Source organism: Chelonia mydas, chromosome 2 (assembly GCF_015237465.2).
Source record: "Chelonia mydas isolate rCheMyd1 chromosome 2, rCheMyd1.pri.v2, whole genome shotgun sequence".
Taxonomy (NCBI): Eukaryota; Metazoa; Chordata; order Testudines; family Cheloniidae; genus Chelonia; species Chelonia mydas.
This window is the reverse complement of record NC_057850.1, coordinates 152,929,958-152,942,734: the sequence shown is the minus strand read 5'-3', so window position 1 is coordinate 152,942,734 and position 12,777 is coordinate 152,929,958. Positions and strand designations below refer to the sequence as shown.

Below are 12,777 nucleotides of genomic sequence, written 5' to 3'. Positions count from 1 at the left end.
CGATCGACCAGAAACTATTTGTGAATTTGACGCACACAGTTTCAGCCCCTCACAAAATGGGAAGAAGAGCCCCCTCCCCTTTATAACCGTTAGTCCAGTGAGGAGGGCACTTACCTGGCGTATGGGAAGTCCCGGGTTTGAACCCTCCTATACAACAGACCAAAACAGACTTTGTCAATTCACTGACAATTCTGAAAAATTTCAGATTTGGTTCAACCTGAATCTTTTTTTCTGTCACTGAACCAAAAAATCGGTTATTCATCCAGGTCTTAGAACAGGGGCAGGCAAACTTTTTGGCCTGAGGGCCACATCGGGTTTCCAAAATTGTATGGCAGGCCGGTTAGGGGAGGCTGTGCCTCCCCAAACCGCCAGGCGTGGCCTGGCCCCTGCCTCCTATCCCCCTCCCACTTCTCGCCCCCTGTTCCCCGCCCTCGCACCGTCCCGACCCCTATCCACACCCCCGACCCCTGACCACACGCCCAAACTCCCCTGCCCTCTATCCAACCCCCCCTACCCTCTTACCTCGCTGCCTGGAGCACCAGTGGCTGGCGGCGCTACAGCCACGCCGCCCAGAGCACTGGGTCAGGCTGTGGCTCTGCAACTGCGCTGCCTGGCCGCCCAGAGCATCGTGCCGGCGGTGCGGCACACGGAGGCTGCGGGGGAGGGGGAACAGCAGGGAAGGGCCAAGGGCTAGTCTCCTGGGCCAGGAGCTCAGGGGCCGGGCAGAGGGTCCCATGGGCCGGATGTGGCCTGCAGGCCATAGTTTGCCCACCTCTGTCTTATAGCAAGGGAATTATATTCCCGCTATTCACTCTGCTTGACTGATTTCAGACACTGAATTTGTCATATATGGTTTAGCAAGACCCATTGCCTCAGAGAACTGGATTTCAATTTATTTTGGTTTACATTGTAATAAAATAGGTCTAAATACTGCAGGCATGTCTACTGTGTCATCCCACTTGGTTCACCTGAGCTTGCTGATATACAACTCCTCTTCCAGATCCAAAGAACAGCCTCTCCGCTTTTCTCTGCATAGCTGAGAGTGAAGGGAATATGGGGATGTGGCTAGGGGGAAGAGGAAACTTAGCAGCCATGAAGCTTTTCCCCAGGTTTACTTACACACACACTGTCTCTCACACGCTCACTCACACTCTCTCTCTCTCTCTTTGCAGGACAAGCATTAATACTTGGGTATTATCCTGCATTTAAGAACTTCATCTCTAAAGAAATATTCTGAAAGGCAATGATACATTTTTTATTGGACTAACCACAATAACAAATTACCTAGATAGTTCTTGCCCAAGATCCTCACGCTCCCACAGGATTTATATTCCACTGATAAAAAAAAATAAACCCTAGATTAGGTTCAGCACTTTCAATCCATCTGTCTTTTTTCCTAGATTTTGCCATTCGCCATCAAGTGACTCCAAATCTGTTGTAATGTGAAATTGTAAAGGTCTTGGAGCCTCTTCCAAACTACTGGCAAAAGCCAGAAAATTCTTGAAAGTGGTTTCCCCCTCTTTCTGCTCTACAACATTGGAAAATGGGGGAAATAGCAAGGAAGCATTTAACATGCAACTTTGGGTGTATCTCTATAATTCCTTTCCAATATCAAGACCTCTTTCTCACCTTCTTATCCTACAGAAATTCACTAGCAGCCCTACATGCCAACATGTAGTTAAGGAACATAAGAAAGAATGTTTACACTTAGAATACTAAAAACCAATTATGAAATTGCTGGCTCACCCTTTGATTTTTGGAAGGAGGTCTCCCATTTACAGGTGCAGTTTGCACCTACCATATCTGTGCCACACTCTGTTTTCCTACATTCAGCTGCATTACTGTAGTTGCAGATCTGAGCAGCTGGATTTCTAACTGTCCATGTAATCAGAAGTAGTACGTTTCAGATGTGCCCCCACAGTCCATGTTGTGGGTGCAAAAATTGCAGGAGCAAACTTTACAAGGGTAAATTCCGCCCACAAACAGGGAGGCCAGGACTCAGCCCAGCTGAAAAGATACTTCACAGTTTGTGTTATTGCAGTTCTGCCTCTCATTGTGCTATGGGCTTAATCCTGCAAGGTGCTGAGCGCTCTGGCTTCAGTCTCCAAAACACATAAGCTTGTGGTTAACTTTAAGCAGGTGAGTAGTCCATGAATAATTACACATGGAATTTGCATTAGCAAGAACAGTATGAAGTGTATTCTGATATGTTGTGACTAGCGTGCCACTGTATTAGCAATACCGTATTGGAAGACGCTTGATAGCTGTAGATAAGAATCATAAAGCTACTGTGATGTCCTATGTGATAGCTGCATCTTTTGTATACTAGTCCTTTAAAGAATGAAGGAAACGAAAAGGACGCTGCCCAGTAGCTCAAACTCCTAAAATACTCTTCTTCAAAGTTATTACAGTCTGGTAGGGAAGATCCTCTTGCTTTGTGGTATAAATATAAAAATAAACAGGGTACGTGTGGAATCACTGATTCATTTGTTTTTTAACATCATGGCTTTAATCCTGGTTGCACTATTTTGGTGTCATCCCAAACTTGTAAAAATAAATAGCATTACTCCACCTATCACTAGCATACTGTGATTGTGTGTGTGTGTGTAAACATGCATGCTAACATGGTTTTCACACATTTACAATAATAGCAGAATATTTAAATTAATTCAACAGAGCACAGTGAAACTTGCCATACATTTTCTTTCTATATCTGTGTTTCCCTGCTTGAAGTGAACAGTAGCTATACTCAGGCGTGGATCTATCCATTACATTCAGTATCTATTGTAAATAACCATTGGAACCCCACTGGTTAGTCCTAATTTATCCAAACCAATTATTTGATATTTCAAACCAATTCCCTTCCACGAATCAAAGACCCAGTATAGTACAAGATGGCTAAATCAAGCATAAATAAATCAAATGTATACATATTCATATGATGTCTCCAGAATTCTAAACACTTCTAAAATAGTGGTTTTGTGGTGAAAAACTGAGCATGCTTTATTTTTAATATTGATGCATGGACCTATACAATCCCAGATTCTTATCATCAATAACGTGAATGATCATCTCCTGGCTCTCTGCAGTTTCCCCTTATATCAATCATTCCATAGCCACTGGATCTTTCCCTAATTTGCTGAGTGTTTCTTTTTATCACCTCCTGTAGGAAAAACCTTGTCTTGACATGTGGTTAGCTAGCTACTGTCCCTCTGCTACATGATAGCTTCCCCTGTATTCAGAAAGCTTCTGGAAAAAGTGATTGTCTCTGACTACATCTCCCCGGATAACACCTTAACTATTTCCAGTTTGGCTTTTTCACTCACTCTGAAACTACCCAGCTCCATGTACTTAATGACTCATTCCTTGTCTCTTTGACCATGGCGCTCTCTCTCTCTTCTTATTCTACTTTATCTCACTGTGTCTTCAAAAGTTATCGAAGACACTGGCACCTGTTCAGCAAGTATCTAAGCATGTGCCTAATGTTTAAGCATATGAGTGGTCACACTGAAGTCAATTGGCCTGCAAATTGAAATCAGTGAGGCTACTTACATGCTACAAGTTAGACACATGCTTAGGTACCTTGCTCAGTCAGAGCCTTTATCCTCCCGGAATGCTTTAGGAAAAAAGTATTTTCTCCAGTACTCTCCTGGCCTGGTTTGACTCATATCTCACCCACCATTCCTTTATCATTCTGCTTGAGGCTCTACATCATCCCTTCTTTCTCTGCTATGGAAAGCCTCAGATTTTCATCCTAGGTTCATGAGATTCAGCTAAAATGAGATCTAAACTTTTGATTGCTTCTCCAAACAGGCTTTCTCAAGCTATATCCTAGGGACATAGGAATTGCCATGCTACATCAGACCAATCGTCCATCTAGACAGCAAGTACCAGATACTTCAGAGGCAAGTGTGAAATCCTCACATATAGAACAGTTATGCAATAACATGCCTATGGGGCGGTTTCTGCTAGTTGGTTAGTGATTACATCCCCAATATAACAAGGTACTTTAAGCGTATGTCTAACTTTAAATACCCAATCAGTCCCATTAATTACCTTGATGAATCAAGCCCCAAGTCCTGATATCTGAGAGTTGATATCCCACATAAATGGTTATCTTAGCTATTTGAAATCTAAATGGGAATGGTATTCTTCTCCATAGAAACAGATAATTATTTTTTAATCCTGCTAAATTCTTTGCCTCAATAATATCTTGTGATGGAGATTACAATGATTTGCACAGGTTAATTGGGTTGTGTATTCAAGTATTTCCTTTCATCAGTTGCCTTGTAATACAATTCAGCATCCCTCCCCGCCTTTTCTTCCCTTTGTACTACTTGAGAGAGGGTAGGTAGGATTCTATATCCCTTTTATTACTTTCCTTTTGCTTCCTATGATGGTTGTGGATGAGTCCAAAATATAACAAAAGTATCTGTGACACATAATTAAGCACCTCTGCCACCAGCCTCGGGCAAATCATGCAGAGGCAAATGAAAATAAGGGGATAAAAGTTAGTTAATCGAACTGTTATAAATTTCTTTGCTTTAGTTTATACTCAAGCCATAGAGCACAATACTACTCACCTCAGTAGCTTTGATTAACTTTATTTATACAACTATTAGCCCACCCTACATTATAGTCTCTTTGAAGCAGGGTCTGTGCCTTCATTTATGTTTAGAAATTGTATCACTGGAACACAGTGGGTGCCGTTAGAAATAAATAATAAAATATCATTATGAAAATTTAACATTTTTTGCAACCAGATCCCGATTCTGAAAAGCATCCCTGTCCAGGGCAGAACTTAAAGCACATGCTTAAGTCCCATTGACAGTGGTAAAGCTGCTGACATGCTGAAACCACCGCCTCTCATGCTGACCAATATTGTCTCATTATTTCATTGTACTCCACAGTCGCTCTGTCTGTATCCATCTGTTCTCTCTTGTCTTATACTAGATTGGAAGCTCCTTGGGGTAGGGGTCGTCTTTTTTGTTATCTGTTTGTACACACATTGTAGCACAATGGGGTCTTAGTCCATGACTGGAACGCCTAAGTGCTATGGTAATACTACTACTAATAATAATTATTATTATTTATTAATATTTTATTATTAATAATAACAGGGTGCAAGCACATGCTTAAACTAAGCGTGTGAGTAAGTGCTTTCCTGAAACAGTTCCTCAGTTTGTATTTACTTAATATACAATATTTCTTACTAAATCTTAGGTGCGTATTTCATACATTTAATTTAAAGTGTTATTGCAGATATATATGGAGGAGAGACATGACCCCTCAACCCCATATTTTGAATAGTTCCTCAGTAGGACCAACACAGCAGGATTATTTTCCCTTTCCTTAACTACAAATGCAGCAGCTACCTTTCTGTTTGACTCTGTGAGTTTGAGCAAAACCAATGGACATTTTCAGAGTGTGAGATGTTTGTTTTCTGGATGGCGTCTCTTACAAAAAGGTTCCAACCAGGCTTCCAAATGTAGGCTGTCACGCTTGCTGAAGTACTAAAGACACAGGCTGCCAGAGGAGTTTAGCATCTTTCTCTGCCTAGAAGTAGATTAGTAAGGTGGAATCTTTAAGGCTTGGAAGTATGTACGGTTCTGTGCACACCTGCTGTGGTTTTGCTCGGGAGAGGCAATGCAATGAAACAGAAGAGTGAAAGGATTTTGCTGCCTCCCCTTTGCGCTTCACCTCTACTGGGGAAACAGCATATTGTAATAACACCTGGGAGACCTAAGTGCTGGGAGGACCCTGGGGATTCCTGAGCGAAGTTCTGTTGAATGTGATGGGACTGCTTGCATGAGTCAGGGGAGCAGGATTTATCCTTGACTATGTACAGTGAGGGAGAAAATGCCTCATGCTCAAGACAGCCAGTCAAGCCCCTGCCCACGCTACAGTGGAAACCATTGTATCAACAACTGTCTTTATACACAGCTATTGCTTGTAAGCACCCTTTCTGTTGCCTTTGGGGAAAGGGATATTTTATTTCCTGAGAGCGGTGCTACATCCTGGTGTAAAAATAGTTCGGCTAAGTGCCTGGGAGGACAGACAGTAGCAATTCCCAGAAAAATACTCCTGTCCAAACTGGCCGGTGATGACCATTGCAGCCTGGCCATTGCAGACAAAGCTTCAACTTCAGCATGGTCACAGCTTAAAAGAGTGAAGACAAGGGGTCTGGAGAGGGAAGGAGCTACAATAACAGATAAACTTTAAGCAGTTGAAAGAGAGGGTTAAAAAGTGGTTCAGCTGTGAAACTGAGAGCAATTTTTTTTCTAATGTTATCTTTGTTGACTACCAAGACCACCACTTTGAATCTCAGTGACCCTGGCCTTTGAAAGCAGGTCAGTGGCATGTTCAACACATATTCTCCTTTCATTGCATGGAAACTGCATTCCTAAGGCCTTTTCATACTTAACCGATGTCTATTTCCTTCTTCTCATCTAATGGACAGTTGCAAAATTAATATGTGCACTGACTCGGAGCAGTTACAATATTTGTCTTTTTGGAGAACTTTGAAAAATATGAATTATAATGTGCATGGAATGTTAACTAGCAAATACTATAACAATGGTATAAACAGAAATCCCCAAATGGTAATTCATATTATTTAGCTTGCAGATTGGCTTGTGAAAAGTTGTGACATGCATGTCCTGTGCCTGCCTTTCTAATTGACACGTGCTCTGGCGCGTGCTTGGTAACTGCCCTTTTAAATTATTGTTAAACTTTCTGCTCTGCAGTGTACAACATGATGCTGTTTGCAATAGACATTATTACAGCAGCATTTTGAGAAATGTCAGCCATACTGGTTCTTGAATGTAGCTGATGTAATATAGAAATTTTTATCTAGTGTTACTGATCATTACAAATTGCTTTATGGTCTCAGAGGATGGTGTTGCAAATGTAGTTCTTCGGGATGAAAATTACATTAAACTGATGTAGCTTGTGCTACAATGTATTATGTATCCCATATGCAAGCTCCACCCCAAACCGTAAAAGGAACTGATTTAGTGACTCATATTTTCATGTATCATAGCCATCAGATAACCTCTTTTTTCAGAACCACAGGAGAAGCTTAGATTATTTTGACATCCTCTGCAGTGTTTGGTAGAGATTTGTTTTCTCTCTCTTCTCTCTGTCCCTTTTTTCCCTCCAACTCTCTCTCTCTCTCCCTCTCCCAATTTATCTGGATTAAACAAGTCTGATTATTCTTTATGCCATTGCAAATAAAGTCATTTTCAGAAACAGATGTCTAAATCAACCAGTGAAATAATCCTGGAGGCAGATGCAGCCTTCCATAAGCTGCCAGGCACATGGTGCAATCAAAGTGATGAAACAAAATGGAACAGGCTGCAGAAAAAGTAATTAAATTATAGTTTCATTGTAGAAGCACATTTTAAAATTACTGAGATTCAGAGCCTATAATGCTGGTATTATAGTGGAAAGAATACTTGCCATGGGTCATGAGCATTTTTTTTAAACAGTTATTAATCATGCTTGACTGGAAAGACATGTGTAACCTACAACAAGCAGTGGCTGTAGTTTTGCCAAAGGAAGCTTTTGTTCCCTGAAGAGAATTGTATCAAAGGCCAGTGTGTCCTATTATTACATGTGCAATTGCAGAATGCAGAATGTGAAATAGGGCCTTTCAGATTTCAATACAGAGTACTAAAAAAAAAGAAAAAGAAAACAAGTATTGTGTCTTCTTGAATACTGTATGACCTTTTTTCCCTACCAAGTTAACTTATTCACTGACCAAAAAAAAAAAAAAAACCACACACACACAAAAACCGCTCCTAAGTAAAGATAATGTGAAGGTTCTGACAAAAATGGAAAAAAGCCAGGAAATCTAAAAAGTCCTAGAAAATAAAGATGAAAAAAACCTCATTAGCTCATCTAAATCCGTTTCCCTGCCAACACAAGATTAGTCCCGATTAGAGCTGGTTGAAAATTTTCCAATGGAACCTTTTCCCATTAGAAGATGCCAGTTTGTCAAAATAAAAAAGGTTTTGCAGGAATGTGTAAATTTTGATAATATTTCCTTTTAAAAACTCAAAACAAAGCATTTTTGATAAGGTCCGACCTTATTGTAACATTACATTTTCATTTTGTAATGATTTTTTGTTTTGAAATATTATTTTATATTTTATGATAAGACCAAATCAAAATGGAACATTTCAATTTTGTCAGAACAAAAGCACTTGGATTGACCCAAAACGAAAAATGTTCAAAACTGTTCCAAAGTTTTATTTTGTGGGATATTTTGAAATTTGACATTTCATACCAATACGGAACAAAACATAGATTTCTTAATGAAACGGAAATTCTGGTTCCTGACCAGCTCTCATCCCATTTAGGGCCTGAACCAATGTTCTTGAAGTCAAAGGCTTCTGTTGACTTCACTGGGCACTGGATTCAGCACTGGATCCAGTTCATTCCCAAGTGATGGGGCTTTTGCCACTACACCTTGGACAATATTATTCACCTTAGGAGATTTCAGTGTCAGAAGTTTTTTCCAGAAATTCAGCTTAAACTTTTCCTTTAACTGCTTCCTATAACTCCTGCATCAACCAACACTGTTGTATGACCCTAATTAATTCCTCTCCTTCCCAGGTGTTTGTCTTTCAATATTTGTAGTCTGTTATGTGTCTCCCTATTTTGTGGCTTTATAATTTTTCACATACATCAGTCTCCCCTGATTATGTTTTATTGCTCTACTGTGAACTCACTCCAGTGTTTCAATCTGTCTGGTAATGAGGTACCCAGAACTAAACATAATATTCCAGGAACAGGTGCATCAGAGCCCTGTAGAGAGGACCTATTATTCTCTCTGTGCTTCATGATGTGACATCTCAACCCCTAATTTGCTGTCCACTTACCCATTCCTAGGTCTCTTATGGCATGACCACTTTCCAAGTTTCTCTGTCCCACTGGTATAAATAATTTTTCCCCTCATGTATTAGCTTGCATTTCTTCAGAATTAATCTCTTACTGTTGATTTCTGCCCATATTTCTCATCTCCATGTCTCCTATTCTATTATTGCCTTGCCTTTGCTCAGGTTTGCAAAACCTTCTAATTTAGTATAATCAGCAGATTTCGCTAATGTGCTGCTAACATCCTTTTCCAGATCACTGGTGAAGATGTTAACTAACACAAGAGTAATGCTGACCTCTGCAGTAATCACTAGATATTTCCTCATTGCAAAATATCATTAGTTACGCACTCTTCAGAATTCTTCAGAGGAGCCAAAGGACCATGCTGTGGTTAGTCCTGAGCAGGGGATGATAGGTGAGGGCAGGCTCCTCTAACTCTGCTTTCTACCTCCCACTATCCCCATCTTGCCCTTGGTTATAGGACCAAATTCTGCTTTTGGTCACCCATATGGAATGCCATTAAAGTCAGTGGGGTTACACAGGGGCAGCAGAGGTCACAATTTGGCCTGCAGAGTTTAAATACCTTTAAATGGATTGTGTTTTAATCAGGTACAGGAAATTCACTCCCATGTATTAATCTTTTAGTGCCAAGCTTCTGCATTTTTACAGCAACCCCTTTAAAACAGAGGATGTATAATGGATGTGCAGGGAAACCCAGATGTAGTTTTTGCAGCACTATAGTGAGGGCTGTTATGCTTCGCAAGTTGGATGCAGCAGAGAATCTGCCCCAGTGATTTCAGAAATTGATCAGACTGGAATAAAGTCACTATCAGATGCCACATTTTTCTGTTATGTGAGTTGTGATGTTATATACTAAACAAAGCAGGGTGCTGTGGAACTGGTAGCGTGGTTCAGGGGTCAATTCCTTATTTTATTGCATCTATCAAGTGGGTAAGGTGAATAGAATTTGACACCAGATGGTATTTCAGTCAACAGCTGTGTAAAAGCAAACAACAGTTTTTATTTAAGAATTCTGTAGTGCTTTTCCTTGGGTATCCCAGCTACACATAATTAGCAAATGGGCAACTTTACATCTAGCACTAGCTTCTCAGCAGTAAAACGAGATAAATTTTTCATTTTAGAGCTTGCCTTTGAAGTAATTAATAAATATAATATATGATTTTTCTGAGCTTTTGAGCACTTCATCAGTTAGGTGACAAACTTACTTTTGAGTTTTAAAGATTCTGCTGGTTTAAATCAGTCCTGGAGATATTGATTAGAGTGGCTAAAATCTTGGCAAGCATTTGGCTCTTTACTTTGAGTATTGACTGTCCATAAAAAAGTCATTTAACATGCTTTTTTTAAAAAATCTGGTTTCAAACAAAGCTCTGGGAACTTGTTCACTGTATAGTCCTCTGGTTGACTAAAATGTTCTTACAATACCAAAGATTTCACTTATTACAAGAGAGCTGGTGAGTGAGAACTGAAAAATTAATCCTGTAAGTGTTATTTTAAAGCAGCTGTTATGATGATCTGCAATGGCACTGAAACACAGTGGGTATTTTTTATTCCTGTGAGTGATGAAGTCTTTACAGGAAACAGCCATATTTGCAGCTGGTACGATTTTACTGCTGTGGGAGATATCCTGTCCTTTCTTTTCTCTCAGAGAATTCCCTATACATCCTTGCTTCAAGCAAACGTGACCATGATGCCCCAGAAAGAGGGCCTTTGACAGATTGCCATCAATTCCCTTGTGGTAGGATCTTGCCTTCCTCACTGGATTGGATGCTGCATGAATCTCTAACCTCTCTACATTTGTCTGCTGGCACTGTCTTTTCAGCATGTAGTTGATTCTGTGGCCTAGAGTAATCCAGTGGAATACATCAGGAATTATTTTGTCTTTTGTAGTATTTTGGTGGCTTATTGTTTGTTGTTAATCTGTTTTTAAATTTTAATAAATTAGTCTAGCAACAATTACTGAAATTCCACATTGAAAAACAGACACCTCATATGTGGTAAATAGTGGTTGAAGTGTACTACACGTAACATTCATATGTAAAATTAGAAAATACATATTGAATAAAATATATAGAAAAGGCCCTTTTTATTAGGCTGAATGTCCCCTACGTTAGAATAAACTGTATAGGGAATAGGAGCTCAGGTATCTATCTCAGAGGATGAATTTCCACTTCTTACCATGTGGTAATGGAAGTGTTCTACGCAAAATAAACATATCTCAGGAACCCTGCTAGAGGCTCACATGCAGACTTGCCCAGGGTTATCCACTTATTTATTATCTCTGGGATTTATTATTGCCACTCATTATATCTAATAGTGAAGCTACACACCCTGCAAAAGTTCTAGAGAATACAAAACTCAGAGATCAGGCTGCATAGCAACAAAAGTTACTGTGGGCACATCACCCCAGTGCTGTCCTTTCTGCACTGGCTCCCCATAGCATATAGGGTACAATTCAATATATCCATCTTGATATTCAGTCATCCATGCAATTGGCCTTAGCTACATGAGACCTGACATGTACCTCCACAACCCTGGAACTTATGACAGCTAAATTCCACTGGAAATGAGAAACTATTGACCAAGGGGAAGAGGCTCTAAAGTGTGGCAGGCAGTACTTTCACAGGAGCTAGGCCTAGACTATGAAACTCACATCCACAAGATTGCAGCGTAACCTTGGACTTCACCACATACAAGTAAATAAATGCAAACTCATTTATTTGACTTAGCTTTACCTCAGTCAATTTTTACGCATGCATGTACACAAGCCAAAAACCCTATAAAATACTCAAGCTGTTTATCATGTGAGTTTGCACAGAAGAGAGAGAGAAAAAATAGTTTTTAATATTTAAATACTTGGGACGTGCTCTGATACTACAGCAGTTGGGCCATATAATCACCTGGATGGGCAGATAGATTGGGGTGATATGTAGAACAGCTGTCCTCCCAGACCAGCCCGTGTCTCACCTCTCCACACCCATAAAGCCCAATCTCATGTATATTTATGGTGTTACCTACAAAAAATGTTATTTTTACTGAATAATAATTATAAAATAAGTTACATTTTCAATGTCTCTTTCAAACTGAATGATCCATATAATTAAAAAAACCTCCTGGGCTTATTTTAGTCAGCTGTTAATATATTTTACTGGGTCACTGGACTCACTACACCTGAGGCAGTTGTTAATGACCTAATAACGCAAGCACCATTCTATCTTCATATCTGTGTGTCAGTATATTCATGTTTTCATATATTTACTACTTGGTAAGGACGTCGCCTTTGTAAAATCATTCTATTGCAAAGGCCCACATCCTCAAGGGTGTCGAGGCACCTTACTTCTATTGAAATACCTTTTGAAGAGCTGAGCCAAACTGACTTACTCAAGGCTACACAGTGTGTCAATGGCACAAACAGGAGTTTCTGGTTTCCATCCCCTCCCTTAGGCAGCTTGTTCTACTGGACTCTTTTCCATTTTTCTCCAGGTTGGGTGATGTCATAGTAATGAGATGAACAGTGTAAATAAAAATAATAATCTAGACGAGGGGCTGATGGAGTATCAAAGACATGATTAGATTTTCTACTTTACTCCTGTTGGTTAGTGTGAACTCTCCCAGGGTCTAGTCACAAGTCCAAGTTAAGTGTCAGGAAGGGAAGTGCTAGCCTTTTACGAACATGTGCTGGTTCCATTCTGGGCTAATTGTTCCTGGGAACAGTTGGCCCCCGTAACCACGGGAACAGAGGGGACCCATTTATTCTATGTGACTAGGTCTCACAGAACTAGTTGTAGGAACGAGGCGTTTCTGTAGCTCCCAAAGCATCCCTCCATAGGTCCTCACATGCACATTCACTCTCTCTCATTCCTTTCCATGTAGCTGGGT

General features: G+C 40.2%; 1 protein-coding gene across 27 annotated transcripts in view; it reads left to right on the top strand.

The window, feature by feature from the left end:
- Positions 1-12,777, top strand: part of LOC102943985 (poly(rC)-binding protein 3) — a 703,847-nt gene that overhangs the window by 609,081 nt on the left and 81,989 nt on the right. For 2 of the 27 annotated variants that reach the window (XM_043540400.1, XM_043540388.1), the window contains exon 4: positions 3,814-3,905. The exons of the other annotated variants lie outside the window; for them this stretch is intronic. The gene's annotated coding sequence lies outside the window, so the exon portion shown is untranslated. The remainder of the gene's footprint in view (positions 1-3,813; positions 3,906-12,777) is intronic. 27 annotated transcript variants of the gene reach the window in all.